Source organism: Vulpes lagopus, chromosome 5 (assembly GCF_018345385.1).
Source record: "Vulpes lagopus strain Blue_001 chromosome 5, ASM1834538v1, whole genome shotgun sequence".
Classification (NCBI taxonomy): domain Eukaryota; kingdom Metazoa; phylum Chordata; class Mammalia; order Carnivora; family Canidae; genus Vulpes; species Vulpes lagopus.
In genome coordinates this window covers 43,559,108-43,586,960 of record NC_054828.1, presented here as the reverse complement: position 1 = coordinate 43,586,960, position 27,853 = coordinate 43,559,108, and the positions used below count along the sequence as shown (strand labels likewise).

The window sequence follows — 27,853 nt, the reverse complement described above, 5'->3', positions numbered from 1 at the left end:
TTACCCCCAACTCGAATTAAAATAGCTTCCAAGCACTTCCTAGAGCAGGGACAAAGATGAAAGGGGCCCCCAAATTATGGGCGTATTGGAAATAATAAGGCAAGGGTGTCCTTTGAAATCGACTCAGCCACATTTGTTTGCCTTGAAGTCAGATCATCTTAACCAAGGACGTTGGGTAGCAGAACAAATGGTTAATGATTGTGGAAGGAACCTGGCCAATTGGCTTTTCTTCCTTTCTCTTTCTTTTACTTATCTTTTTATATTATTATTTTTTTTTAACTTTGGCTAGAATGCCCAGTAGGAGTGCAGACTGGAAGATCGGCTGTCTTTTGAACTGGAGACATCACAGGAAACTGGGGAGGCTCCAAATTGCTAACCTGAGGCCGGAGCAAAAACTTTTTCTCGTGGAAGGGACTGCTTCTTTTTTTTTTTTTTTTTCCTCCCCTTCATCGAATGGCATCCCCAGTCCTGCCGGATTGCAACTGTCTTTGTTCCCTCAGCCAAGCCTTATAGCTGGCTCACACTCTGCCACACTCGTAACCTCACACTAGAAAGGAGATTACAAAGCGGGGCAAACACCCTAGAGGGCTCCCCTTTATCAGAACCTTCCCTGTCAGTTGGGCTCCTCATTTCCCGAGCCCTCGTCTGATTATTAGTGTACTGACGGAATAAAAATAACCTCATATTCCTACATGAATCATAAATAAAACCCTTTTATTTCATCAAAGAGGTTGGCAGGTTTATAGTCCTTTGCAATGCAGGCACGATGTGAATGACATACCTTTAATTTTGCTGACAAGCTCATTGGGGTTCGAATGCAACAAAAAAAAAAGTGGAAAGTGGGTGAGTCGGAAGACGGTTGCGCGGGGCGATTTTTGGTGAGGATAAATATTTCACCTTGCCACTGTAATCAGAGAACCAACTGATCTTGGTAATGAACTCCTCAATTACAGCCCACTCTGACTCCTCACAACTGCCCGAGCAACGCCACCAGCCAGAGTGATTATTGCTGACGTTACAGATGGGAGCAACCTGCAGAGAAAGAGCGAAGCCAAGGCCCGGGGGTGCGGGGCAAGATGTAGGAAAGGAGGAAGGGGCACCAGGGTGGGAAAAGAAAGCCACTCAAAGGTAACAGCAGTGGGTCGTCCACTAAGGAAATGATGAGATGCTGGGCAATGGGAAGAGTGTATTTCTCCTGCCCTCGCTCCTGTCTGTTCCCCTCCTTTACCTAAACCATCTTGATGATTCCATGAACGCTCCACGTTTTCACGAATCCAGGCGTGAGCTCTCCAAGTCAGAGAACCCAGCGAGGCGAGACTCCCTAGGCCCCATACCCGGTTCCTCTGCCTTTGGCTTCTGTTGTGTGTGACTTCGGATCGCGTGAAGTCCTCTCTCGTCCAGGATGAGAAGTGTGCCCAGCGACGTTCTCCCTGCTGACGTTCATACAGGTGAGTCGAAATTGCACCTGGAACTCTAAATTCCATTTAGAGGAGGGAAGAATCGAAGAAAAGAAAGAATCACAAGATGCTGGGTTCCTAAATGACGGACCTTAATTTTTTTCCAGAGCCTCCACCAAGCTTTGGAGATCAGGGTTTTAAGAAGGAAATAGGAAGGGAGGGGGGCAGGAAGGATGATCTTTCAGAGTTTATTGCTGGAAAAGAGAAGATGCCTCGCTCTGTGACAAGTGCCTTCTGGTGAGTCAGTCCCAAAGACAGGCTGAGAACTTTCAGTCCTAAAGGAAGAGCTTTTATGCAGGCTGGCTTTCGGGCTCCCAACTTAGCTCGTGCTTTGCTTTCACCACCAAATCTAGATTTTCCTTCACTATTTGAGAAACTTTCTCAAGAGGAATTGTTACTACCAGTGATCTGCAGGCTTCTTTCTGTATTAAAAAAAAAAAAAAAAAAAAAAGGCCAAACATTGCAAGACACGAGCCTTTCTCTAAGGCAGCTGAGTAAGACAGAAGAAGTGAAATGAACCACGATAAAAAGAATAGTTTCCTCTCCTCGACTGAACTACAACTGTCTTGAAGACAAGAACTATGTTTTATTCTAATTGCAGACTTTCCACGGAGCCTAAAGTGTGCAAGTCTCCAGTTTTCAACATAAGCAGCCGGACGAGTGTCACTGGAGGAGCCATAGGAAACCAAGGGGCTCTGGTTCTTCCAGAGTTCTAAGACTCCACCTCATATATCCAGTCAGTCCACGAGTCTTCAGATCATCCTGAGCGGGGTGGTTTTGTTTTTTTTTTTTATTTCATGGAAGCCCTTCATTGTTTGGAGCTTTTCCCAACATTTTTTACTGCGATAACACAAAATCCACCATCCTAACAATTTTGAAGTGCAAGGTTAGTTCAGTGGGATCGAATACATTCAGGATGTTGTGCAGCCATCACCACCATCCATCTCCCTAATGTTTTTCATCTTCTAAAACTGAAATTCTCCGTATGTTAAATAATAATGCCCCATTTCCCCCTCCACCCAGGACCTGTTTTCTGTTTTCTGTCTCCATGATTTTAACTACTTGAGGCGCCTCATAGAAGAGTGGAAACATAGAGATTTGTCTTTTTGTGACCAGCCTATTTCACTTAGTACGTCTTCAGAGTTCGTCCATGCTGTAGCATGGGTCAGAATTTCCTTCATTTTAAGAGTGAATATTTTTTTTAATTTTTTTAAAATTTTTATTTATTTATGATAGTCACAGAGAGAGAGAGAGAGAGAGGCAGAGACACAGGTAGAGGGAGAAGCAGGCTCCATGCACCGGGAGCCCGATGTGGGACTCGATCCCGGGTCCCCAGGATTGCGCCCTGGGCCAAAGGCAGGCGCCAAACCGCTGCGCCACCCAGGGATCCCTTAAGAGTGAATAATATGTATGTGTATACATTTTGCTTATCCATTTACTCGTTGATGGACGCTGGGTTGCTTCCGCATTTTAGCTATTGCGAATAACGCTATTATGAACATAGGTGTACAAACACCTCTTCAAGACCCTGCTTTCAAGTCTTGGGGCACATTACTGGGTCATGTGGTACTTCTACTCTCAGTTTTGTGAGGAACTGCCATACTTTCCTCCACAACATCTGTATCATTTTACATTCCCACCTCCAGCCCAGAACGGTTCCAATCTCTCCACGTCCTTGCCAACACTTGTCATTTTTCTATATTTTTGATACTAGCTCTTCTCGTGTGAGTTAAGTAGTGTTTCATGGTGGTTTTGATGTGCATTGTCCTAATGACTGGTGATACTGAGGAACTTTTCGTGTGCGTACTGGCCATGTGTATATCTTCTTTGGAGAAATGTCTATTTGAGTCCTTTGGTCATTTTTGAATTGAGTTGTCTTTGTGTTGAGTTTTAGGGATTCCCTATATATTCTGGATATTAATCTTTATCAGATATATGGGTGCAAATATTTTCTTCCATTCTTTGGGTTTCCTTTTCACTCTGTCGGCAGTGTGTTTTGATGCAAAAATGTTTAAATTTTCATGCAGTCTGTCTGTTTTTTTGGTTGCTACCTGTGCCTTTGGTGTCATATCCAAGAAATCATTACCAAATCCAATGTCATGAAGGTTTTGTCCTTTATTTTCTTCTAAGAGTTTTATAGTCTTTGGTCTTACATTCTGGTCTTTGATCCATTTTGAGTTAATTTTTTAAAAGAGTTTATGAATATATCTGACAGAGAGAGCGAGAAAGTACAAGCAGGAGGAGTGGCAGGCAGAGGAAAAAGGAAAAGAAGACTCCCTGCTGAGCAGAGAGCCCAAATGGCTAGATCCCAGGACCCCTAAGATCATGACCTGAGCTAAAGGCAGATGCTTAACTGACTGAGCCACCCAGGCTCCGCATTTTGAGTTAATTTTTGTATATGCTATTAGGTAAGAGTCCAACTTCATTATTTTGCATATAGATATCCAGTTTTTACAGCACCATTTGTTGAAAAGACTATTGTTTCCCCATTGAATGTCATTGGCATCTTTGGGTCCTTTGAATTCAAGACATGCCTATATATACTTGTGATTTGGAAAATAATCTTAATAGGAAGGTACTATTTTACACATGAGGACAGTGTGATTCAAAGAGGTAAGATATCCTGCCAAACATGGTACAGAGGATCTCTCTTAATCAGCATCCCAATTCCCAAGAAGAGAGGCTTTATACCGAGGATAAATGATATGGTTGGGAGGCCTATTCAACACATCTGAGTTTTAACAATGAAATGGACAGTAAAGACACTAATTATACTTCTAGGCAAAGGATTACATGGTATCCCATAGGAGGACAAGACACCTGTAAGTAATGGTGACAATGCACTGCTTTTATTTCTCTAGGTGAACACACAGATGCTTACACTGTGCTCAAAGAAACTTGGCCTGTGATAGATTTCCAGGATCTGTCACAGCTGCCATGGGCTCACGCACAGGACCCTCAGGCTATGTGAGAAAGTGTCAGATGGGCTCAGGGAAGGTATGCCCAGCCTCAGACCACCTGGGAAACAGGGTAATCTCACAAACTACCATAAGAGTGGAGAAAGAAGTAATTTCAAGGCTTTCTTTCCAGCAACAGGCATTTAAACAGGGCCTGCTATTCCCAGCATTTAAGGCCATGAAAGGAATAAAACATTAATTTAAAAATATTATCTAACCTCCAATGCAAAGATGTGTATGTGTTGTGATCAAACAAATGAAACGCAGAGTAAGTGCATAAGGAAGAACAGCTGGAGATGGAGCCCAAGCTAGGGATCCAAAGGACTAACATAAAGCAGGTCTTACTTTGACAACCATATCTATTGGGCAAATACCTAAGCACCTTCACTGTTCACCAGGCACCGTACCAGATGCTTCAGGTCTGTAGGTACCACTACTCCTCATAAGAACACTGTGGAAAAGGTGCATTGGTCAGAACCCAAGCAGGAGAAGGTAACTTTCTATCATGTATAACAGAGAGGATGTAAGATGGAGAATTGGTAACACAGAGAATATAACATAGTAAGTTGATAACACAGGTGATGCAAGAGCTGAGATGAACGAGATGGTGAGACACCTTCCTACTGACTGGAAAAGGAAGAAGATAGAGTTGCCAGAGCTTGGAGGAAACCAGAACCACAGAGGAGACACAGCTACTTCTTGAATGCCAACCAGGCCAGCGAGACTGTGGGGAAAAATACCCAGGTAACGCTCCTTCTCCTGCCCTCCGTTCTCCCACTGGTGCCTCCCATTGACCAAGAAGCAGATGAAGGCGGTTGTGGCATCAGCCTCTTGCAATGCAGAGCAGAGCAAAGTCAGAAAATAGGTCTGAAAACAAAGAGCTCAAGACCAGACACAGAAGGTGTCATGATGCCCTTTCTATAAATGTAGATACTGAAGTCCAGTGGGGCTGTGGTTTACCCAGTGGGTAATTGCAGGATAAACGCTAGTATTCAGGCTAGACTTTAGTGTTCACCAGGCCCTGTACTAGATGCTTCCTGTCTGTAATCATCCCTAATGACAAAACCACTGTGAGAAGTCCCGGCAGTGATACTGTTGATACTGTTTTTTCTCTGGATGCTAGACTGGGGAGCAAGAGGAAACTTGTTCCCATCTCAGTGACCTGGGGGGCTCCTGGTTTGTAGAGTCAGACTGCACCCCTGGCTTGTTCAAACCTGTCCAGGGATAAGACATTGATTCTCTGAAATCAGCAGACTGTGTTAGAGGGCAGCAACCTAAGGGTGTTTTCCTGAGGGCCCTGGGATTAAGACTTCTGCAACTCATTTTCCTCCCCTGAGTGTTTCTCGTGTACTCTCAGCTTTGACTTCAGAGTCTGGCCTGGCCTCTATTTACACTCTGAAGCCTGCAGAGAACAGAGTATGGCACCCATTAGATTTAATAAATCAATGAATGCTGGTTCAAGTTGGTAAACGCCACGTTCCCCGACATTGATAATAACCGTCCTCTGTGGACAACATGAATTTTATCTTGTGCTCTGGCTTCAGCAGCTCCTGCCCACCCCACCCCATGTTAAACATGTCAGTGTCCAAGTTCTACTCCTGGCTCTTGGGATGATAAATCGTTTCCAAATCATGATACCCAGACAAATGCATCTGCCCGGCTAGATCCTTGAAGTCTGTCTAAAATCAGCCGCTTCTCCTCTCCATAGAACCTTACACTACCCCTTGATTTAAGTTCGCACCAGGTAGCAACTGCTTGTTGATGGGTTGCTGATGAGCAGAGGGTCCCCATTGTTCGATGCAGGAGCCTCTTCTTTCAAAGCTTACATGCACTCCCTGAAAATATTGCTTTTATGCATATAATGAATTTACTAAGAACTGTGTCTCTATTTGAGAGAGACAGAAAGAAAAAGAAATGGAAAGGAAGAGAAAAAAAAGCTGATGAAACCATAGAGAAAGACAAAATCAACTCTATTGAATTCTAGATTGCCATCTTGTCAGGATTTTTGCAAGATTCTTCTGCCACTCTTTTAATTTTCATTACTTTCTCTTTTCCTTGAATAAGCATAGAAACAGGTTCTAATTTTACCAGAGGCTTTTCATCAAATCAGACTTTTTATTCTCCCTAGGTTATCCTAGTCACAAAACATCTCTCTTTTCAAAGCTTGCATAATATTAGCTAACTCTAGTGGAATACAGTTCTTGAACCCACACAGTGAAGATTCAAACATCACTCTTTAACCTGACTCCAGTCCTTTATCCTCACAGAGACTGACACTCTTAGTCACCAGAACCTTCACAGAACCTCTTGACTTTTACGAAAAATTTCCTTGATCACTGGCTCTGCAGACGTAAACTTTTTGAACGTAAAGCAAGTCACATCCGTCTTTCAGTGTTTCGAGAAACGTCAGATGCTTGACACTCCTATTCTCATCTCGTACGATGAAGACTACCCTATATCCAACGGCGGCTCGTCTCCAGTAGGATTTACCACCCCTTCTGTCCCGCACATGACTGCATTTACAGGTCACCACTTCTCATCGGGGCCACTTGGGGTGGCCCGACTTTATTGGAGCAAAACAGTGGAAGGGTTTTGTGGAGGATCAACTCCCAAAGAGCTGTTCACTGTAAATTCACAGCCCTGTGAATGCAGTTGCAGGGTCAGCCTCTTGCAAAAGGAGGAAGATGTGAGCCTAACCCCAAATCAGATGGTGAGGAGGAAGGAGCTAGCACACACAGTTTGAGGCCTCTCCTTTCTCACCGACAGGAGTGGTTTCTAAGACCTCCTTTCTCCCACCCTGGACAAATCTGCTTTGTTACACTTCCCTTAGGAAGGAAAACGGGTGTGCATTTCTGAAATGAAAACAGATGTGTACCTCTGCAGACTCTAAATGTCCCATGACATTTGGAGTTCATAGTTGGCTTCGACTCTGTTGCTGTGGTCTGTTTTAATACTGAGGTTACAGAGCACCCTTAGAAGGAAGACTGTGATTAGTACACACCATGAAGGATTTGCACTATGTTAACTGCTGGTGAGCTCTAAAGAGGTCCGGCAAGTAATCCTTTCTATCAAAGAGTTTATATTATAATATCGCAGGGGAAACTGATCGCAGCTGCCATCTGCAAGACCTGAACTCTAGTCCAGCTCAGATGCTAACTAGCCGTGTGGCTCTAGGGCCTTCAGGGATTTATCTTCTCTCCACCTCGGTTTTCTCATCTGAAAATGGGATACTGACTCGTGAGATTTTTGCCAGATTTTTCTAGTGAAAGTAAGGCATTTCTCATAATGACTGATATGTATTGAGTCCTCGATAAATATTTGGGAAGATTTGACACATACCCATAAAAGAGTATTTCCTGACCAGGTCTGCTAAGCCGAGGGCCATATTAGGGTAGGGGTAGAGCTTATAAAGCCTTCGAGGGTTCCCGAGCGGAAGGGAGATGTGATTAACCAGAGCAATGAAGAAAGATTTCAAGAGGCTGAGGTAGAGCCTTGTCAAGAGGAGGGATCGGGAAAACTAGATGTAAAGGAGGCCAGAGGCAAGGTCAAAAATGAAACTGTGAGGATGTCAGGTGAATATGGGCAACAGTGAGGAAATGAATGACCTGACTGGGTGGAAAGCAAGCAAGAAGAGGACGAGTGAACACGAGACTAGAGAGCTGATAGGGGTCAGACTAAGATTTTTTTTTTCAGGTAGAAGAGACACTTCAAGGTTTTGGCACAAGGTGGATGCTTAACTGATGACAGGAAAAATGCAGAAATTAGGAGAGCCTGGAGATGGACAGGTAGGGGATACCAGGGGGAGGGGCAGGGTGTTATACGAATGATGGGACAGGAGACAGAAGAGAAGGCGAGTGTATTTCCGGGTATGTCACTCTCAGAAAGAATGTGTGAACCTTAGGCCAGGAACAGCTAGGGGTGGGAGGGAAAAGGAAGGCCTCACAGTGGGTTCTGACCCTTGGCTTTTTGCATAACAGGGAAATGGTAGTCACCCTACCACAAATAGGGAAGTCAAGGGGAAGAGCTGACTTTGGAAAGGGAAGGCTGAACAGAAAAACAGATGGTTCATTGCCCACAATTCACTTCCAGGTGTCCCTTAAGGGTCTGGAATGAAGTGAGAACATAGTTTCAGTGAATTCCAACTGGGTTATATAACATATTTTGAATATGAAACAAAATGTAGCATCCTTTCTACTCATGGCAAGGAGGGCTTTTTGCCAAGCAGTGCTGGAACAGCACATCTATTTTGTTGGGCTGAGTCACTGTGCCTTCAGAAACGGTTCTAATCTCAGCTCTGTATGATGGCTGTGGGAAAGTTTACTTCCAGTTTTTTTTTTTTTCTGAATCTTAGACTTTTTTTTTTTTCTCTAAAAAGAATATAATGACATCAACTTGTCCTCCACTGCCACCGTAACACATTTTTGAGAGAAGTTCTTCTATGTGCTGAGAACACGTTCAGGGATCCTCTTCCGGTTGCCCCTGCCTGATTGTTCCCAGAGTGCACTGGCGATGCCTCTGCGGCCACAGGTGTCACCGGGCAGGGCAGGTGGGTCCATGTGTCTGTCTTCCTGAGGAGGAGATGAGCGCTCACAGGCTGAAGCCATACTTCTCCGTCTCAATAAGCCTCATGTCAAGCTCATAGAAAGAGTTAAGTAATGAGTGGCAGGTGTATTTCATTTGCTGTCGGAGGGGGACCCCTTTAGTTACAAAGCTGGCTTCTCTGATGGGCCCAGCCCCTTTCTGAGACAAATGCAAGGCAAGAGGAAATGGTTGCCTCCTCCTCATACTTTCCATTTTCCTGATTGTGATTATGGTAACTTCTTGGTGAATGAAAGGATGTAACACTTACGAATTTCAGTTACAACACTTAGGACTTCCACTGCCGGTCAGGTCAAGAATCAGGCTTGAGCTAAAGGAGTGCTCAGTTAAGTGATGATGCCGTCAGAAGCACAAGTCAACATGCTTAGAACGTCCTGGCATTTAATGCATCACATATCTTCTCCCAGTAGCATTTGCATCTGCATGACATGGACATATGGGCATTTGGGGAAAAACCAAATATATCTTTGCCAAGTGGCTGTTTAAGTTTGTTGGAATATAATGACATGTGCACTTGTGCAGAGTGGGAATGAGTGGGAAGAAGAGGAATGGACGAGTCGAAAAAACATTTCTTGGTCATACATTTTGAAAGCCACTTACAAGACTGAGGAGTGGCATTTTTATACGCCACCACGTTTCTTGTTTTTGTTCTGGACTGGTCTTCGACAATGAATCGGTACACAGTTAGCTCTTAGCTTCCTCAACTCTCATTACTTCATTCTTCTATTTGTAAGGCAAGTGCTTAGGATGGTCTGGGAATTTTGTATATAGGGTAAAGGAAATTAATAATAACGAAACTATTTTGCTGCTTTCTTTGCTAATGGATAATGATTGAGAGCAAGACAATTTGCAAATTGGCAAAAAAAAAAAAAAAAACCACCAATATTTGCGACTTGAAGCCTGAAGAGGATAAGAACCGCATCATAAACTGGCTAAAACATCTCAAAATTCCCAAGGCTTGTGGGTAGAAGCAGCTTATAAAACTCAAGCTTATGATCTCTTATTAGTTCTGGTTTATGTTTTAACTACAAATACAAATGTGTTAATTAGAGAAATTATGATGAGATGTGCAGAAATAGCCAGCAACAATAAAATCCTTTGGCATCATTTTGTGACTTCATTATATTGGCACTATTTTCAAAATTCAAGCTGGTTCTTGTGTACCTACTCCATATCAGCATAAAGAATTTCTCCACAAGCAAACTTGTATGTGAAATCCCACGGTAGCTGGGAAATCCTCTGGTAACTGGGGTGTTCACTGAGAGAGGGGCTGCAAGACCATTGAAACCTTACCCCCACCTTGATAATAAAGTATGTTAACCCATTGGCAAGTTGGAGGTGGTATGATGTGTCAGGGGAAGAATAAGCAATAAACAGTTTAGGTAATTTCCACGTGGCCTAGGATCTTATACTGAGAACTGAGTGGAGTCATTTATTTAATCCATTTTTGTGGATATCCTGCTCTGGATCTGGCCCGGTGTTGTATGTTATGGTGTAGTGATGGACTCACAGCATAAAAGGCAGGAAAACATGCGTGTAGCTCATATGTAATTAACGGTGGCGCACACGGTATAGTGTCATTGCCTCACGACTGAGTGTCCGAATTGCTGTTTGGATCCATATTTACATTAGTAAAGTTTCAGCAGGGGACACAGAAAATTGGCGGGATGTTTTTAGGTGGAAAGAATTTAATGCAGGAAATTGGGTGCTTAAAAAATGGTAAAACAATTACAGCTCGGTGTCTAGGCTGAGCATTCAGGAGTGTCCCCCCGCCCCCGAATGATATGTGTCCTGCAGAGGAGCTATGTCCTCTCAGGCTGCCACTGAGCCAGAAATGGCACTGGCATTAAGGAGCTGCTCTTGCCACTGTCACCACCCCATGTGACCGCCAATATTCAGGAAACTGGAAAATTGACAAGCAATGCCACCATTGATGAGTCTCATGTTTTCAGGGCCTTATGTCCCTACAAAAACAGCTTTAGGGGCCAGAAGATGGTCTCCACCTCATTGTCTCCTTCCAAGCCTTACCAGTATAAACATAACTGGACTTAATTCATAGTGAACTGTTGTAGCCACAGGGGAAACTGAGAATATCGTTTCTTCAAAATAGAAGAAAGGGAAAATGAAGTCTGAATGGGCCAATCCTCTGCATCCTCCAGAGAACTGGAAACTAGCCACTGTGTGTGCCTTCGGTGCTCAGAAAAGTCACAGAAACTTTAACTGGAACACTTGAACTAACTTCATACTGACAGGAGCAGCAGGCAACGTCTGACTTAGGCCTAGAAGGGTGGGTGGAGGATTTGTGGATGAAGATGTCCTGGGGTAGAACAGGGTGGATAACCCAGGAGGGAGAATTATCACCCCAAGCACGGGGTTGTGAAAGAAAAGAACACATTTGGGATTGGGGTGGCCACTTCTGGTGCCAGGGTCAGGCCTGAGAAGGGCAGTATAAGGCATTACAGGTGATGGCATTCAGAGGCTCAGGGACCTCCCTCACAAATGTCACATCCCCCAAGAGACTTAGGGGGACAAAGAATAGAATGGCCATCTCTCTACTACTGTGGAGAACTGCTTCTCCTTTGAGCCCCAGCTCAAGGCTTTGCTAATCCAAATTTTCCCAATGTCTCTTCCAAAGTTGGTCTTCTCTGGCCTCCAGACTCATAGCATTGGCTCAGGACCAAAGCACACCTTCTTCACTTTGCTCCGTGGTTGGTAGTTGCACAGCAAACTGATGCTTCCCACAATGTTTAGTGTCCCTCACTTCCCCTAAAAGGAAGGCAATGTGCTTTCCATTCTTCTGTCTCCGTTCAACGGGCTTGAGCTTCCTCAGCCAATGGGGTTTCCAACACAACCATCATGCCTGTGCCTTAAAAATAGAAATTTGTATTCTTCTAGCTTCTTTTTCCCTTCCCCCCAGTGTCTGTGTGCCTCCGTTTCTGACGTGGCAGGGCGCTCCAGTCTCTCTGACCCCTCTGAGTTCCCTTTCTCACTTGCTAGCCATTGTTCTTCGTGTCCATCCTTATGTTGGCCCATCAACTCCTGGCTCGCTGCAGTTCCCTTCTCCACCCAGGTTCACAATCTCTTCCTTTGGCTCAGCTCCCACTTCTACTATATTTTTATCCTTCATCCCATTTGTCTCCTTAATTGGGGTCCCTAGTTTTGTTTGTTGTTTCTGCCTCTGCATCTGGCACCTTCTGTGCTTCCCGTTGTTTATTTCACTCTATAAATGTATACTGGCTCCATTTTACTTTTTCCTCTGTGCGCTTCACTCCCCGTCTCCCATTATGTACCACTCCTGTCATTCATCCCTGATGAATTACCTTTCTACTTATCCAGCCACATCCAGAAAAGCTTCTCACTCCCTTCCAGTCTCGAGGGAGACCAACAGGAGACCTCACCCTTTACCCACTTGTCTTTATCAGGGACTCAGGGCCTGATGTCAGATGCAAAGTTCCCAATGTCTATCAGCTTTATGTCCGGGTCAACTTTCCTGCTGCACTCTTCTGTGAAGGTAATTCAGAATAGGAACCATTTGTTTTGAATTTTAACCCAAGAGAGTTTAACGAAAGGGCCTTAACACAGAACTGTCCTGCCTATGATATAGTTCTATGGCTTGCCAGCTGCTTCTGGAAAAGCCTTCAAAAGAACAGTTCTTCCCCTTAGGCCCATGTCTGTGTCATGGACTTATAAACAGACACACACATGCACACATGCAGCATGAGACTCCACCCCCACACGTATGTGAATGTATGTAAGCACCCAAATACACATATAAACATGTATCTAAAGTATCTATATGCATTGCACATAATGCATGCATATTTGCATACATAATATGTATATGTAATACGTATGTGCATTATAGACATAGTTTGTATATCTATATTTCATGATGTTTATATATCTATATTTCTTATAGTTGAAATTATGATAATCGAGTTAATCATTTAGTAAGAACTTTATAATGAGAAAAAGAAATAGTATCTGTCGAATTCATGATTTGCTATTTAGAGCATAAAGATTAAAAATGCTCTGAAGTTTTTATCATGCTTTTTAAAAGATATTTAAGAAGCCTATTTCACATTATTTTTTTCTTTCTACTGACCGACTGTTTTGTTGTTGCTTTGCTTCTTTATACATTTTCTTTAATCTCAGAATATTTCTATGAAGTGAGAAGAGGGCTAGAAGGGCAGAATAGAGGCAGGTTGTATTATCTAAGTTTCAAAGTGGAGAAACTAGGGCAGGACTTGGTGAAATGCCTTGCTGAACCCGCTCTGTCAAGTAGCTCAGGAGCTGGCACCTGACCACTCCCCCCACCTCCACCTCCTCTCGTGTCACTTCTCATACGTATTTTTTGCTCCAGCTGAGGAATCCTCAACATTGTACATCCCGGGATCTACTTTAATCATTAATGGGATCAATCTGGAATCACAGGCCTTTATTTTTCATATTTGGCTAAACAAAAATCTGATTTCTGAAGCCAACATTATAAAAATGAATGCATTAGATGCAGAGGATTGAATTGTCTTTTAAATGAATTCATATGTTTAGACAGCAAAATGGGAGTTTGTTGAACCCCAATTATTTTCAATACCACAGATATTATATGCAGAAGGGACTTAAGAGGATTTTTTAAATTACGTATTAAATATATTTTCTATACAAATTAACATTAGCAATAATTACAAACTAATTTACTACCAAAAAACCCTCTGAATGTTAGAATTTGAGTATTGTACTTTGCTTCCCCAGATATTTAAATGTGAATTATTTATGCCCATGTTGTGAAGTATTAATGTTAAAAGACTTATTCTGGCCTGACACATTGGAATCTCACAAGGTATTTGGAAAATTCAAGAAAAATAGAAGAAATGTAAATTATATTTGTAAACTCTACCAAAATGCGAGGGGCACCACAATCTCCCCTTCCCGCTCACCTCAATTGCAGCAGAGTACCTACCTCTGGTAGAAGGTGAGAAAGCGATTGAGAGGAACCATAATTGAAAGAAAATTCACTAGAAAATAAAAGGTCAGCTTGTAGAATTTCCAGATTGATTATAGGAAGTAGCAAAGGCTCACCCAGTTGGGGATATTAAGGTAAGTCTGCAAAGTATCTTGCTTTAAAGATTTTTTTTTTTTTTTTAGCATACCTGGTCAGGGGTAAACAGCTGTCCCAGACTCGCCTTCACTCCTGTCCCTCGCTGGCCTGCTCTTAGGCATTTTGCTGTATCCACATCAGAGACTGGAATGGCTTCCCAACACCAGTCAACCCTGCTTTTCCTCAGCAAAGTTGATCCTGACCTTGCTGATCTATATTAACCGTGGAAGTTACCATAGTCAAGAAAAGCAGGGATCTCAGTTCAGCTACATTGAAAGTGCCGGGCCCTGCTGTGGTACCTTGCACTCTCAACTGTATACATTTAGCCCTCAGGTGGAGAATTATTTTGCTCCAGATTGAAAAGAAGCAGCTCTGGCCTTGGTTATTTTGGCATACAAGTCTCCAATATGACTCTGTTTTCTAAGCAGACATTAATGATTCTAAAACTAATATTCATTGTTTGAAGAGGCACAGCGGCCTTGGCATTTACTTAACCTTTTGTCTATGTATGAGACTGAGTCAGCCTAAATCCTTTTCTTAATTAATATCTTTTCTTTTTATGGTCAGCGTTATTTATTGAACAATTTGCATGTAACAATTAGAGCCGCGAGAGCTTAAGAGAACTCTTTCATCTCAGAAGTCCACCTTTCCTGATCTTTATTTCTTTTTTTTAAAGTTGTTTTGATTATACAAATCCAGGGAAAGCTTAGCTGATGTAGTAGGGAACCAAGGTACTGCACATATATCTTATGTAGGTGATCCCACCTGCTGGAGCCCAAAGGAAAAGAAGGAAAAGATTCCTTCTTTTTAAAAGAAGATGTGATTAGTGTGAGAAAACCATAGCCTCTGTGTGGATTCATTTTATTCTAAATATACTCAGAAGACTCACATTAATGTTGGCCATTGTGTGTAGAAAGGAGACATACCTCCAACTAAATCAATATACTCAAGATACAAGGTCTTGTATTTACCATTCTTTTATTTATTTATTTTTATTTTTTTTTAAAATAACAGAGAAAAGTAAAAGTAGTAAAATGTTTTCAAAAATAATAATTTCTTCCATGACCCCAAAACACCCACAAAGTGGATGACTACTTGCTCCCTTCTCTCAAATTCCTGTTCACGTGAACTCATAAATTTGGCATAATTATAATCCTAGTATAGACACAGAATTTTTATATATATCATGCCCTCCATTTTTGTTGATACAGTGTGTTGAAGCTAGTATGTTAAGTAGCTGAATAATGTTCAAGTAATTAGATGCGCTCAGTCATTCCATCAATCCCATTTTGGGGTATTCTAGTCTTTACAATGTTTTGTTACTTGATATAACATTGCAATAAACGTCTTTGAAGAATATAGCTTTTTTCCTTCTTGCCATAGAATTGATTGTTATGTGAAACAACATATGTACTTTCCCCCTTATGGCAAAAAATATTTCACAGTAGGTATTTTGGTTCTAGGATGTATAGTAGTAGATTGGCTTGACAACCATGCCTTTGATACATATTACCTAAATTTTTGGTGCACTGAATGGATATGTGTGAAACACAAATTTTCTTGATAAATTAGAACCAACACCCCCAAATCCAGACTTTATTGTTTCAAATCATGTTTTTCAAAAGTTTTATTCTTATTATTAGATAGCACATTGAGCAAAACCAATTTTTTTAATCATTGAGGTGCTTTCAAGATTACTATTAAATCACTAAATGCCAATAATCATCCAAGACTCCAGATGAAAATGTAGGAAGTATAGGAAATGTTTCTGACGGTATATTGGTCTGTTTTTTTCTGCCTAGTACTTAATATGAACTTATAGCGTGATTATTTCCCCCTTTCTGAGAGGAAACCAGAGGGTGCAGACTCCTTATTTGAGGGCTCTAGTGAATCAAGGTTTTTCTCTAAAAAATGTAATTCTTTCATTTCCCAACTGGCATTTCAAAGACATTTCAAGTACTCATATTACCAGATATTAAGCACTTCAGCAAGAAATTATCTAAATTTCCCAATTTGCTCCTTAAAGACTTCTTGCATATTCTTTTCACATTTGCTTGAAGAGTGCAGACTGTCTTATATACAACACTGAATTTACTCAGGTAGTAGAAACATCTCTGTGTGATACCAGTGCTCCTGAGATGCGATAGACAAGGATGCCAGTTTATCACAGAGTCGTGGTAGATTTGCTGGAGGAAGTAGCTTCTAGAAAAAAGAAAGGAAATGGGTCTAATTAGAGATTAGAAATTGTTTCTATAAATATTGATTAGGAGTAACAGGTGAATGCTATTGCATGTTAATAATGCTGCAGTGAACACCCTTGAACATATCTCCTTACAGTACAAGAACATTTCTCTAAGGTAGATACCTAGAAGTCACATTGCTAGGCATAGGAAATGATGTTTCTCATCATTACCAAATTTCTCTTTAAAGTGGTTTTAACCATTTTCTTACATTGTCAAGATCCTTAGTGTTATCAGTCTTTAATTTTTACCTAAGGGTTGTAAAATACTATGTGATATTGTTTTGATTTTTGTTCTCTAGTCACCAGTGGAATGGAGCATTTTCCCCCATACGTTTATTAGCCAGTCGGGCTTCCCTTTTCATTCCTATCTTTATAGCTTTTAGAGAAGTGACATTCCCTCACTTCTGTCCCCCATGGCCTCTTCAAATATCCCAGAAGCACTGAGCCCTGCCTTCTCAGAATGTGGTCCCCAAAGGCATCACTTCTCTAGAGTTGCAAGCCAAGCAATTTAGAGTCAACTGTCAGAGTCCTTGCACAACAAACCAAGTCCACTAACCTGTCAATTCACCAACATAGCCCCTGGGTTTTAGATGACATCTCTAAGTTTAAGCAATGAAGACAGACCTGTGGTATTCCACAATTACCTATTACCATGTAATGTCCTAATTATCAGTTAGGGCTTTATCAAAGCTTAGTCAAAGCTCAGGTAGGATTAGGACCAGGATGGGGTGGGATGTTACCTAGAAAAAAGTGAAAGCCATTGATAACTTGATGGTGAGCACCTTAGGACAGAGATTGTGTCTCACAATAACATCAATAAATAGTATTTGTGTAACATAATATATTAGAGATTATGCCAAACACTTTGATTTTTTTGTTTCATTCACTTCCACAAAAATACAGCAATGTAGTTATCTCCACTTAATGTTTAAATTCCCAGAACAAATCCATAAGAAGAAGGCAAAACCCAATATTTAAAAATTGACAAAAAAATTGAAGACTTTATGGAAGAGAGATGGGTGGCAAATAAGCAATGAAAAGATGCTCAGCATTGTTAGTCATTAGTGAAATGCAACCATATACTATCATGAAATACCATCACATATCTAATAGAATGACTTAAATTAAAATAACTGATGATACCCAGTGCTAATGAGAATATGGATCATCTAAAAATCTCACACGTTGTGGAGGAAAAACAAAATGGCATAATTCTTTTGAAAATTCTTCAGAGGTTTCTTTTTTTAAAAAAATGTATTTATTTATTTGAGAGAGAGAGAGAGAGAGAGATGAGAGAGAGCATGAATGGGGGTGTGGGGAGAGGGAGAAGCTCCCTACTCCCCCACTGAGTAGGGAGCCCAACATGAGCTCGATCCCAGCACCCTAAGATCATGACCTGAGCCGAAGGCACACACTTAACCCAACTGAGCCACCCAGGGACCCCTTTTCAGAAGTCTCTTTCGCAGTTTAAAATACACTTACCATATGACCCAGCAATCCTGCTCCTAGGTATTTACCCAAGAAAAGTGAAAACGTAACCACACAAAGGACCAGACCCGTCCACAACTATTTGTGGTAGCTTTATCCATAATCACCAAAACTGGAAATAATTCAAAAGCCCATCAACTGGTTAATGTATCAAATGGAATACTACTCAGCAATAAACAGGTATGAACTACTGATGCATGAAACAGGGGTGAATCTGAAAAGCATTATGCTAAGTGAAAGGAGCTGAACACAAAGGGCTATGATTTGTATAATTCCACTTATATGGCATTTGGAAAAGGCAAAAATACAGGGAGATATTCGATTAGTGGTGGCCAGGGGCTGAGGATCAGAGGAGACTATTAACTACAGAGAATCAACTGGAGGAGACCTTTGGAAAGATGGAAATGTTCTGTCTATTAATTATAGCGATGGTTATAGGCCTTACGCATTTGCCAAAACTCAACAAACTATACCTCTCAAAAGGATAAATTTTACTGTATATAAATCCTATGTTAATAAAGATGACTTAAAAAATAAACCAGTTCCAGTGTGATAATATTGTAAATTTTTTTAATCTGGGTATTCCCAGCATATTAGAATAGGGCCTGACACATAGTAGGCATTCAGTAAATTAATGTTGAGTTAATTAAGAAGAAAGATGATGCCTTACCCGTGACAATACGTGTTGCTTATTTCCTAGTTTTCTTTAGAATAGTCCAGCCACAATCACTCATGCCAGGCATCATTTCTGTAAGCTCACGCTTATGCAAGTGATATTTCTGTGAAGCCGACCCATGAGTAATTTCTGAGTAGGTATTAAAACACCCTCACGTCTACAAGTCTAATATATTAATAAATGTGCTGTTTTCAATAAGACATCTAAATTTGCATGCACCATCCTACTTGTTATGTTCAGTACTCAATTTTTTAATGTTTCTTGGACACTAGCCAGTAAGTCTGAGTCCCTAGTTAGTTCATCTATTACTTTCTCGCCACAATAGATTTGGGTCTCCGCCAAGAAATGGACTAATATTGCATACAAAAACCCTATAATGCATTTCCTGATCTTCTGATATTTCCTTTCCAAGTGAGAGGGGGGAGCACACACACACACACACACACACACACACAAATCCTATCTACACACACAATCTACTCAAGTTAGGTAAACATTTTTTATTGCTGTTATTAATATCGGATGCCTTCTATAATCCAAGTGTTTGCCTGTCCATTTACATGATCCTCTCACCCTGAGGACTGCAAGGGAACAATGAGTTGTAAAATCTGATAATGATCAAAGATGATGCCTCTATGTGGAAAAAAAAAAAAAAGTCAGGATTGTAGGAGCCCTCATTTCTACAGGAAAAGCACATTTTCTGCATTTGATTTGGCACATTCTCAGTATCTTAATTTCAGTGATTCCAAAATGAGATGCTCTTGAAGAAGGGAAAGGTTCCTGTGTTGGAGAGGGGGGCATTGTCCCCCCCCACCACCTTCATTTCCCTTAAAACACAAGCACAGAACTAATGAACGCTATTAAAGATACTTGTAGGAATGATTCTGATTTGTATCTGATGACTAACTAACCTATTATTGCACTTCTTGGGCAGAGATTAATGGGAAATTCTTAAAGTATAAAGACTCTAACAAGCCTTAGAAATATGTGTGGGCCCAGACTGTACCATGTGACCTCAGAAAAGCCGAACCCTGGCTGTTAATATCCTTGACTAATGAACCAAGGCTACAGTCCGTGCTAGCAAAGTGTCAAGAAATAAGTAACCAGAGAGGTGACCTTTTAACATGCTTCTAAATGTAATTTTTAACAGAACAGTGTCAATAAGTTCAAAATCCCATATGCTTTTGATCTGATATGGAAGTACGATGCATCAATATCAGACAGCAAAAGGGAAGGGAAGAAAAAAGCTGGAGAAAGAGGATAAAAAAGGATCTAAAAGAATAATCTGAAATGTCTTCAATATCTTTCCTTCACATAGGTAAGAACATAAGAAATCCTGATTTACTATTTCAACATTATCATCACCATGAAAAAAATTAATAATAATAATAATAGTTGCAGACTATTACTACTAATCCCCTTAATAACTGTTGTCCTTGCCTAGGTTTGAGATATATTGGATGACCTAGCAACTATCCCCCTCCTGCTTCCAGTTCCGAATTTTTCATTATTAGATTTAATCTTAGAACATAGACTCTGGTGTCCAATAGATTCTGGGGTCAATTCCCAGCTCTGGCACTAACTGTGTGACTAGGTATATTTCTTAACTTCTATCGAATCTCAGTCTCCATAAAATGGGGCCATTAATAAGATCTTTATTGGATCACTATGAAAATTAAATGGAAAAATGTGTATAAAGCTTTTGGCACAATGTCTGATAAATCAGAAGAATTTTAAACTGTTAGCTATTATTACAATGACTGCTAATATTAGTGTTGTTGTTGATATTGTTGCTTGAATTTCTCTATTTTAATGCCTATTATTTCCATCTTGCCCATTAGAAAGCCAACTGTTTAAATATAGTCTCAACCCTCTTTGTACCCTTCACAGGGCACAGCAAAGAGCCTCCTACTAGGTGGCTGAGAAGGTAAATAATGCACAAACATGGTGCATCTCATGTTTAGGTGCTGGTGATTGTTTCTTCATAAGATTAAATATGTGCCTAATTAGGTTAAAGACATACAAAAAGAAAAAGAAGAGTAAAGATGGGTACTATTAGAGAGATTTACTCTTTTTTTCCCCACTTAACCTCTTTAATCAGTGATAACGCCATTATTTAGATGTACCCAAGTTTCAACAAACTTGTGTTTAGTATGATAAACATGATAAAAATGTAATTATGATGTCCATTTTTTAAAAGATTTTATTTGACAGAGAGTGAGTGAGAGGTACAGAGAAAGAGAATCTGAAGTAGACTACACTGAGCACAGAGCCTGACATGGGGCTCCATCCCACAGCCATGAGATCATGACCTGAGCTGAAACCAAGAGTTGGACACTTAACTGACTGAGCCACCCAGGCACCCTATGATGTCCATTTAAAAATTGATCAAACCATAAAAAAAGACCATTCCTTTAGTACGAGCAAAAATTTGCCTTTCCAAATGGCTGACCTCAATCTTTGGAGTATTTTGGATTCCGTAGTCTTTAACGTCCATCCTAGAAATAATTGATGACTCTTTTCTCTTTTACCTCTTCTTGGACCAGCAAATGTTGATGGGCCAGTTCCTGAGTGAGATCTTCATTCTCAAGAGGATTACATCCCATAAGCAGAGAGGCATTATAATACAGTATATAGTAAGTACTAAGCTACAGCAGCTAATTCTTCCCAAGGAGAAAAAGGGTAATGAATAGTGTTTCAAATGTTTAAAATTGGAGCTGAATTTGAAAGCATCCATCCATTCATTTATTGAGAATTTTTAGAAAATCATTTTTGTTGATTTGTTCCAATTTTAATATTTACCTAGAAATTTAATTGCTCTATTTCTCAAATATGTACCTTCTCTCTTGTACATATGAAACAAACTCACATTTCAAATATATGTAATTTCTTTCTTATCCAGTTGCATCATTAATGAACTACATAAGAAGGAAAACTCCATCAATGTCTACAAAACTGGGAAGATAATGTTTTTAACAATAGGAAGAGAATACAACATGTATATGATTAGCTATTATGTCAAGATCCAGAGGCTGAATCAAAAAATAGGAAGTCATCAGCTGAAAAAAAGAAGAAGAAGAAGAAGAAGACGACAGAAAGAACCCAACCATTTTAATTTTCTTGCTAGATTTTTCCTTTCCCCACACTATTTGGTGCTTCCTCCTATTTTAAAAGTCTCAGAGTTGAAAGGTTCCTTCCTGATTCTTGGATTTTACTTAGAGAAGTTCTTTACCAAACTCCCAGGCTTCCGAGACTCCCCCACATGAAGGCAAGATACCATGTCTCCTAGAGAGGAATGAAAAGGGGTTATATTTAGAATTTTTTTAAATGTCAAAATTGTTAGGCAGTGAGGAAAAGGAAAGTAGGAGACAAGGAGGGAAACGAGTGTGAGGAGAGAATACTCAGGGCACCCTGCCCTGTAGGAGGTCAAGAGGTTTCTCCATCTTTGCTGAATTCACCCTTGGCAGAGCTTGCCATCCAGAGCTTAACCTGTGAGCTTGGGCTAGGTGGGCTTGTCTCGCCTGAAGCAGAATCCAGTCCTGCTGGGCCTACTGAAACGAATTCTTAAAATCATAAGGGAAAAATTGGATTTGAGAGAGTCTGTTTGACAAGAACCGGAGTCCTGTAAATGAATTTTCTTAGATCTATAGGCAGAGGAAGGTGGGAGGAGGAGATAGTATTTTCTCTCTGACCTTACCAAACCAGTAAATACACAGTTATAGAAAAGGCTCAGATACCTCTCACTCATCTCTTTTAAAGTCTTAGCTGATAACAGCTAATAAAATTAAGAACCACCAACCTTCAGTGCTACTTTTGAATCGAATGAAGAAATATTCTCAATGACCAAGGGTCCTTAGAAGCCCCCAAAGAATTTCTCTTTAAGAATAAAGCTTCAAGGTTGTGGAGCTATTTTCAGCCAAAATATTTTTCTTTTGACTGTCAAAGAACATCACCCAAATAGACTAACCAGCCGACATAATTATCCTTAACATCTTCCATTATCATGCTCAACAGTCTTCGAGCTCTATAGTTTTGAAGCTATGTTGCATGCTTTCCAATAATCACCTCACTGTATCATGTTATCATGCCCATATTGCTGATGAAGAAACACATAGGAGAGGCAGAAGGAGAAACAGGCTCGAAGCAGGGAGACCAATGTGGGATTCGATTCCAGGGCCCTGGGATCACAACCCGAGCCAAAGGCAGATCCCCAACCACTGAGCCATCCAGGTGCCCCAGTTTTAGAGTTTTAAAGTAAACTTGGTCCAAATCTCATAGTAGGAAACCAACATTTATTGAGAGGTGACTATCAGCCAGGGAGGGACTGGGCCCTGAGCTTTCAAACCTCTCAGATTGATTTTATTTTTCCCATTCTACACAAGGAGAAACTAATGCTCTAAGTAGTTTAGTAACTTGCCCAAGGTCATCCTGTTTTTAATGTAAATGCTCCAATTATCCTCAGTCTTAAACCAAATACAATCTCTCCCAAGGAATTTGAAGTGTAGAAGACCTGTTCCCTTCCCAATAGATATCTGCTGCTTTTCTTCCCTGTGAGTTCATATATTGGGTAAAAACCTCTAGAGGCTCCTACCTATCCTTTTGATCAAAGTTAGTAATTGAAATCTCATTATTTTAACCAGAAAATGGTCTAAAGATGGGCATATGTCTGACTCACTCCTGGCCTACAAGATATAATTAGAAGCCTGCCAACGAGGAGAGTACTCCTGGAATAAAAATACAAAGCTTCAAGAGGACAAGACCTTGCCATTCTTGCATCTGCAAAGCAGAAGTAAAGCCTGGAGCTGCAGCAGCCATCTTATAATCATAAGGCAATTAGCCATAGGACACAAGTCCCAATACCAGCACACAGAAGATGATGGAGCGCGAGATAAAACACCTGTGTTCATAAGGACAGTTTCAAGCTGTTGCACTGAATTTAGACTACCTAAATCTGCTCGTAGGTTTTGTTTGCTTGTGTATTTATTTGCAGCTGAAGACATTCTTAACTGAGATGCTGGGCCCATAGTCTTGCCTGTAGCTGTGGAACAGTGCAAAGGTGGTATCCACCAAAAAAATAAATAAATAAATATAAATAAATAAAAAAATAAAAAAATCACCTAGAGTTTACTTCTAGTAATCAGTATTTTTCAGCTTTTTTTTCTCAGAGTACTCCCTGAAGAGCAATGGTGAAAAGCCACACCACTGATAATACCTAACTGCCAGTGAAGTCTAAGGTAAAACAGAAAGTAAACTGCCACCAAGAGCCCTTGATCAAGCACTACATATGCAATATGATGAGAAAAAGAATTAATTACATGCAGTAACTTTAGTTGAGCACTTACCTTACCCCATGCCACACTTAGCATTTTATATTCACTATCTAATTTAAATATCACTCTAGGTGACAGTTATATCAAAAATATTTTAAAAACAAGGAAATAAAAACTTTAAAAGAATAGTTGGGCCAACCACAGACATATAGCTGGAAAGTGGCCCAGCCAGGGTTCCAATCCAGGTCTTTTATTACCATAAAAGGTACAGATTTTGTCACACCACCTGAAAGCAGAGTGCCCCGATGAATCCTTTGGTAGGCTGAAATGGCATAAAGCAAAGAGATAATTACCATTGACTTATATGGAAAACTTTGCGAGCATTCCCAGATCCCCAAAATAACCTCTCTCAGACTTTTCTGATTCCCTAGGACACGTCTTGCTAATGGATGTGCAAAATAAACTGAGATATAGCACAACTGTGCACAGACACAGTGCAAAGCCACAGGGGCTTGGTGGCTAGATGCGGGTGATGCTGAGTGTGGGGGTAGGGGTGGGGCAGGAGCTGGGGCTGGGAGGGGCCACTCTTGCCCCTGGAGGGCCCCTCTGCCACCATAATGACTCACTGCAGAACAAATGCTCATGCTATTTCCAAATGTTTGCCCTTTTGCACTGAGGCAAAACTCCTTTTTGGATTCCTTTTGGTTAGCAAATGGGGGGAGTACTAAGGTAGGACTTTCATTAAAGTGAAGTGGAATAACTCAAACTTTGCAAAAAGTGGCAAATACCCTTATTTGGTGTTTTTAAAACAATCGAGTGGAATGACTGCCCAGCCCGGGGTAGAGTGTTTCACTTCTTTGCTGATGAGCTGAATGAACTGTGAACACCTTTGCAAACCAAGTCCATCATTTGGTTATTCCACTGAGGTGCCATTTCCATGTAAACTGTGTGCATTGCCACATTTGAATCCTATGGATCAGTTTTCCTTTTTGGTGTCTCTCTCTCCTTAGGACTAGCATAACTCACATCAACTCAGAGAGCCTTTTAGACTCTGCTCTGGGGACATAATACTGACCTAGAGACATTCCGTGTCTTCAAGTTGTTTTTAGTCGGCCGGCAGGAAAAAAACATGTACATGGGTAGAGTGCCTGGCCCCCTGGGAATGATCAATAGATGGTGCCCAAATAAGCAAATACCTGGGATAAATGAATAAATGTCAAAGCGGATGACTGGAATTTTTCTTTTAAAGATTTTATTTATTTCTTTGAGAGAGAGAGAGCACGCACAGGAGCAGGGGGAGAGGGAGAAGCAGCCTCCCCACTGAAAAGGCAGGAGGGCGCCCTCAATCCCAGGACCCTGGGATCATGACTGAAAGCAGACGCTTAGTTGACTGAGCCACCCAGGCACCCCATGCATGGAATTTTTTTTTTTAATCAGTGGTTCATTTTCACTGTGTTGTGACCTTTGAGACATAGGTAAGTGTCTCACAGCTAAAACAAGCTATCTTCCCCACCCTCCTTCATTTAACTCTATTACTGCAAAAAAAAAAAAAAAAAAATTAGCTCACTGAAAGAAAACACTTGCCTGTTCAAGAGTATAGTGCTTGATTGTCTCACTGACATCCCTGCCACAGGCACCTAAAACACCTGCATGGCAACAGAAGCATCAGTGTGGGGTGTTGTCACTTGGTTGTCATTCCAAAAGCATCATAGGGCTGTTGACCCTTACTGTAAAATGCTTTCAGGAAAAAAAAAAATACACAAACTACTTGAAAAACCACCTTGTGGGATGATCTAATTGTTAGAGAGATAACTAAAAATACCCGTAAAGGAATAAAGATATTTATGACGTGTATTTGACTTTGGGTTCATATTTGGAAACATACAACCAACGAATAAAAAATACAACCAACGAATCTTTAGAAAATAGAGGATTTCATCATTGCTATTTACTAGCTAGTTATACGTAATACTAAGCATGCTTCAGTGGAGATATTTTATATTCTCTCTCCTGGTTCCATTAATGTTTGATTATATATCTATCTGAGCTAGGTGGTGGAAGTTGGAAGCAGAGGAAAGAGCATGTGTATATACATATTCACAGGTGGTTTATTTATCAATTGATTTTACTGCACAAGCATTTACTAAGCCCAGACAAAGCAATGCAATAATAACTAAAAAATCCCAGTCTTGCATTCCTGACCGTCTGTTGAACATATTCCAGACACTCTTCTTTTAACAGGTCCCAAACTCAGCTACATGGCATTTCTAATTCCTAACCCCAAACCTCTGCTCTTAGTCCTCAGTTAATCTTAGCAGCATTTATCATGTCACTCAGTTAAAAAAAAAAAAAAAAAAAAAAGCTTGCAACAATATCTGGTTCCTTGTCTGTTATCCAAAATATCAAGTTCCTAAGCTTATGGATACAGATAGAACCTTTATACATTTTTCAAAATTCCACCCTACCTTCCTTTACTATCCCACCTTCAGAAGCAATGAGGTTAAAGTTTATAGTCTGGGTAGGAAGGTAAATTCAAACTCTGGCTAGCTCGACTCGTCAAAAGCTATGTGATATTCAGAAAACTACTTAGCCTTACTGAGCTTATGTCCTCATCCATAGAATAGAGATAAAAATGGAATCCACCTTGTGGAGTTGTTGTCTTGGATGGTGCTTGCCACGTGGTAATACTCCTAGACACATGGTGTCATTTGTAGCAGTAGTAGCAGGAGGAGGAGGAAAAGGCTAAGTGGTGTGCCAGTTTGGATAAAGGAAAATTTATTATCTCTTACAATAGTTAGAATAAGGATTAATTAACTCAGCAGTTCAACACTGTCATAAAAAGCCCAGGTTCTTTCTCTCTGCTCTCCCACGTGGTCAGATGTTTTGCCGAGGTTTACAACATTGCATCGGAGCATGAAAACCTCTAGTGGAAGGAGCTGTCCAGCCCAGTATCTCTTCAGAAAAGGAAGGAACCATTTTTCAAAAGCTTCCAGCAAAGTCCCTTCACGTCCCATTGTTCAGACAGTGTCATGTGGCATGCCCCTCAGCCAATCATTGGCGAATGAAGTGGATTTTCCTCAACTGCCTTAGACGAGTAAGGATTTATTCCTGATCTGGAGGTGTGGGGGCCTCACTGAGAAGTGGATGCACGAGCCCATGTGGAATGCCATTCCCAACAGTAGGGTGAGAGTTGGGCTATTGGGCAGGGCAAGGACAGTGAGTGACCGCAATGCACGCTGAGTGGTGCTTCAGGTTCCATTGTTTCTTCAATGGAAGACTGCAATGGCCTCCAAACTAGTGGACTTAACCCTGCTCCCTTTCTCCCCCGATCCATTCTCCATGGTGCTGCCAAGTCTTTCCAAAACAGGGACTTGATACCTCCTGAAGTTTTGCTTGGCTTTCTACATACATGACAAAATGCAAATTCCTCAGCATAGCACTCTAAATCCTTTATGTAACAGTCCAAGTATATCTTTCCAGCTTCATTTCCTGATGCCGACATTCTTCCATCTACCCAACCACACACGCAAATATCTTACGCTCTCAGCTGCACACATGTACCAGCAACTTCCACAAACCTAAGGCTTCTCCTTGCTTCTCCTTCAACTTAAAATGCTGTCCTTTCTATTTCTGTCAAACTGATAAAATCTCATTTATCCTCCAACATACTTCTACTATTACCTCCATCTGGAAAATGCAGGCTGAATTCGTTACTCACTTCTTTGTATGGCATCCAGGCATCATAATATCCCCAGAAAAGAGGCTGAAGAATGCTCCTCCAGAGAAACTGGCCTTACAGAAAAGTAGCTGCCACTGTCAGGTTTTTGTCCTTATTTCACTTCTTAGAATTGAGATCATGATACAGCAAATATGATTATATATTATTGATTATATTAAATTAATTAAATTTAAGGGTAATATTAAATATTTACTTGTATATAAAGTCATATGTAAATAACTATCAAATTAAATATTACATATGAGAATAATACTACTTATCTAAAAAAAATCATTATTAGGGAACTTGGGTGGCTCAGATGGTTAAGCACCTGCCTTTGGCTCAGGT

At 40.8% G+C, this 27,853-nt stretch overlaps 1 long non-coding RNA gene across 4 annotated transcripts in view; it reads left to right on the top strand.

Moving 5' to 3' along the window:
* The window catches only part of LOC121490447, a 142,457-nt gene extending 118,884 nt beyond the window's left edge, over positions 1-23,573 (top strand). For 2 of the 4 annotated variants that reach the window (XR_005987677.1, XR_005987676.1), the window contains exons 8-11: positions 4,993-5,158; positions 19,668-19,835; positions 21,064-21,153; positions 21,420-23,573. This is a non-coding gene — a long non-coding RNA (uncharacterized LOC121490447). The remainder of the gene's footprint in view (positions 1-4,992; positions 5,159-19,667; positions 19,836-21,063; positions 21,154-21,419) is intronic. The other 2 variants (XR_005987679.1, XR_005987678.1) reach the window with 2 other exon arrangements.
* The last annotated feature ends 4,280 nt before the right edge of the window (positions 23,574-27,853 follow it).